The sequence below is a fragment of the Notamacropus eugenii genome, chromosome 6 (genome assembly GCF_028372415.1).
Source record: "Notamacropus eugenii isolate mMacEug1 chromosome 6, mMacEug1.pri_v2, whole genome shotgun sequence".
NCBI lineage: Eukaryota > Metazoa > Chordata > Mammalia > Diprotodontia > Macropodidae > Notamacropus > Notamacropus eugenii.
The window spans coordinates 180,971,083-180,974,809 of record NC_092877.1 but is presented as its reverse complement, the minus strand read 5'-3'; the positions used below and the strand labels follow the sequence as shown (position 1 = coordinate 180,974,809).

General features: G+C 45.5%; 1 pseudogene; it reads left to right on the top strand.

Moving 5' to 3' along the window:
- The first annotated feature begins 284 nt into the window (after window positions 1–284).
- On the top strand, window positions 285–3,213 carry LOC140512198 (splicing factor, proline- and glutamine-rich pseudogene; annotated as a pseudogene).
- The last annotated feature ends 514 nt before the right edge of the window (window positions 3,214–3,727 follow it).

Here is a 3,727-nt window from a genome sequence, read left to right as displayed (position 1 = left end):
TTCCACCATTGCTTAAGTTGTTAATTGTTTCAACCGATTTTTTTGGTTGATTCACAGGAATTCTCTAAGTATTCCACCAAATCATCTGCAGAGTGACAGCTTTGTTTCTTCATTGCCTATTTTTATTCCTTCAATTTGTTTTTCTTGTGATTCACAGCAACAAAATTTCTTTAAAAAAGGGAGGAAAAGGCTTGTGTCCCCTGCCATTTTGTGATCTTCAAGTTGGCCTCCACGTCCCCAAGTGACTTCTCTGCTTTTGCCTCGCCTGCCCGCTGATCACGGACATGTCCCGGGACCGGTTCTGGAGTCACAGGTGCGGTGGTGGCCTAAGCTATGACTTCCATTCACCGCCGCTGGGCATGGGCCTGAGCCAGAATAGAGGGCCGCAGGGCCGGCCTCGTCCAGACCGGGCCTAAGCCTTCCATTCCACCGCCTCTGGCTCAGGTAGTGGCACCGCAGCAAGAGCAACAGGAGGGAGCTGCTGTGGGGCTGCCAGAAACAGGTGTCCTCCCCAGATCCGCTGCAGGCCTTCGTCCAGGAAGCAGCCCCGGAACCACGGTGGACATGGCTGTGTGGGATGGCTTAGATCCCTGCTTGATTCATTGCTCAGAGGCCTCTCAAACTGATGACTGAAAGTTTATTTATTCGATTCTGGAGAAGAGAAGCGGGACAATCCTGCACCAGCTCACTGGGAGTAGGAAAGCCCAAGACAAAGGAGAAGCAGTGATATTTATAGACCCTAACCAAGACCCGCCTCCCTCCACTGACCATTATCCTCATTGGCTGAGACTATGATCTTACATTCTAGACATGAAATCTAACCAATCCCTTTTGAAATGAAGACATCGAGGGATTATGTAAGTTTCATCCAATCACTGAGACCCTAATGTGCTGCACAGTTTTATATCCTTACATGGAATTATTCCATTCTAAAACTATTGTAACCTTGAGCCTCTGGTCTTACCTCACCCCTGGGAGAGGAATTACAGTCTGAGAAGTCTTCACTGAACCTATTCGACTCACCGCCTGCCGTCCTCCATCTCTGCGCTCCACACCGCCCCTGAGCTTGGGGATCCTCTGGGGTCCTCCTGGCCCCGGCTTGGCGGCCACTCAGGCCTCCTCGGGACTGTCAACGGCCCCCTGGGGGCCCTCAGCAGACTTCTTCCACTCCTGCCTCAGCGTCCTTGGGTTCGAGTGGGGGCCCACCCCCTCCATCCCTGGGCGCCGAGGGGCCCAAGCAGGGAGAGCCCTGGTAGGCCTAAAGGCAAGATGTCTGAGGGCCAAAGCCTGGCGGCCCGGCCTCACTCCTCCCAGAGGACACCCAAAGCTGCCGCGCTAGAGCAGCGGGGAGGCCCGGTGAGGCCAGAGGCGGCGGGCAGCACCACCCCCTTACCACCAGGCACAGCTCCGCCCCTCCACCCTCACCCCCCTCGGCAGCCCACCAACAGGGGCCCGCCACCGCAGCCAAGAGATCTCGGTCTTGGAAGGCTTTTAAGCACGTTTGTCTCTGTTGAGGAGGCCTGGCGATGTAGGTTCTTTGTTGGAAATCTGCCCACTGACATCACAGATGAAGACTTTAAAAGATTCTTTGCTAAATATGGAGAACCTGGGGAAGTCATAACTAACAAGGACAAAGTTTCATCACCTAGAGCCCTGGCAGACGTTGCAAAAGCAGAACCTGAGGATACCCCTGTGAGAGGACAACTTCGTGTTCCTTTGGCACACACGCAGCTGCCCTCTCTGTTACATGACCAATGAATTACTGGTAGAAGCATTCAGCCAATCTGGACCTATGAAAGGGCTGTCATCATTGTGGATGATGGAGGAAGATCTGCAGGAAAAGGCCTTGTTGAATTGGCTTCTAGGCCAGCCGCAAGAAAAGCATCTGAACGATGCAGTGAAGGAGTTTTGTTCCAGGCATTGTGGAACTGCTTGAGAGGATGAGGATGGTCTTCCTGGAAAGCTTGCACAGGACAATCCAGTGAAGCAAAAGGAGAGAGAGCCATGGGGCCTTTGAATTTGAATATTCCCGGAGATGGAAGTCTTTAGGTGAAATGGAAAAGCATGAAAGGGAGCAGGTTGAGAAAAACATGAAAGATACAAAAGACAAACCGAAAAGTGAAATGCAAGATGCCGATCGCGAGCACGCCAGGACCTAATGAGGCATCAAGAAGGGCTGAGACTGAGCCGGGACTTCACAATCAAGAAGTGCAGTTAAGGCAAGAGGACCAATGGGGTAGAAAAGAAGATTGGCCAGTGTGAGATGGAAGAGCAAATGAGATGCCAGAGAGAAGAAAGTCATAGTCGGCTGGGATACAGGGATCCACGTAAGAGAGATCAGAATGGGGGCAGGAACGCTGGTAGTGGGAGATCTCTATGGCTCAGGAAGCCAGAAATTTCGACCTCTAGGTGGTGATGGGACAGCTTTGAGGCCAGCCCTGAGTGGTTCCAAGATGGAAAATGACATGAGCACTGAGCGCTTTGGGCAGGGAGGAGCTGGGCCTGTGGGGGGGCAGAGTCCTAGAAGAATGGGGCCTGAAACTCCAGGATGTGGTAGAGGGAGAGAAGAATATGAAGGCCCAAACAAAAAACCCCGATTTTAGATGTGATATCTAGGCTTTCATTTCAGTTTGGTTTTTGTCCTTTATTGTTAGATACCAATCTTTTTAATTCTTGCATTTTAGTAAGAAAGCTACATTTTTATGGATGTTAGAAATTTATAGACCTAATATTTGCAAATGGTCTGTTTGGGAGAGTAAAATTATGTAATGCCGTATTTCAAAAAGGGAGAAAATCTAGCTTTTTTTTTGATGTATGATGTCCCTAAAGTTATAGCAGTGTACCTTGTGCCACTGAATTCCCAAAGTGTACCCTTTTTTTTTCTTACTGTGCTTTAAATAAATAGAAAAAACTTAAAAAAAAAAAAGGGGAAAAAACCCCAAACCAATCATCAACCATGTCAGACAGAACAGGCAACATTCCGCAATTATATTTTACCTTCCCAATGAAAACATGAAATTGCATTTCTACAATTCTTTCATAGGACCATGGTTAGTTATAATTATAATTACAAAGTGTTTAGCTTAGTTTTATTGCTATTTTCACATATATGATTGTATAAATTGTATTGCCTGGTTCTCTGTGTTTCACTATGCCTCAATTAATACATCTCATGTTTTCTCTGAATTCTTCATCATTGTAATTTCTTACTGTACAGTAATATTGCATCATAATAGCCAGAATTTATATAGTTCCTTAAATGTTACATTTTCTTATTCTATCCTCACAAAACCTTATGAAATATTATTATCCTCATTTTGTAGATCTTATAGATGAGGAAACTGAGGCAGAGAGCTTAAGTTACTTGCTCTGGGTCACAAGCTAGTAATTATCTGAGACTGGGCTTGAATTTTGCAGTTTTCCTGACTCTAGGCCAACTCTATTACTCTTTTGTACATTCATGTATATCAATTTCTTTAGCCGTTCTTCAATAAATAGAGACTTACTGTGTTTCAAATTTTGAATTACTGAAAAAAAAATCTGAAAAATATTTTGAGATGTATAGAATTTTTACTGTTTATATTTTTCTAGAATTTTATTTTCACCATAATATCTATTTGTTATATAGGTATATATTTATTTTTGATTTATCCTTTCCTGTTTTAGGTTTTTAGACTTATAAAAGAAGTTTGGTAGAGTCCTCACTTTCTCGAATTTGGGAAATAAT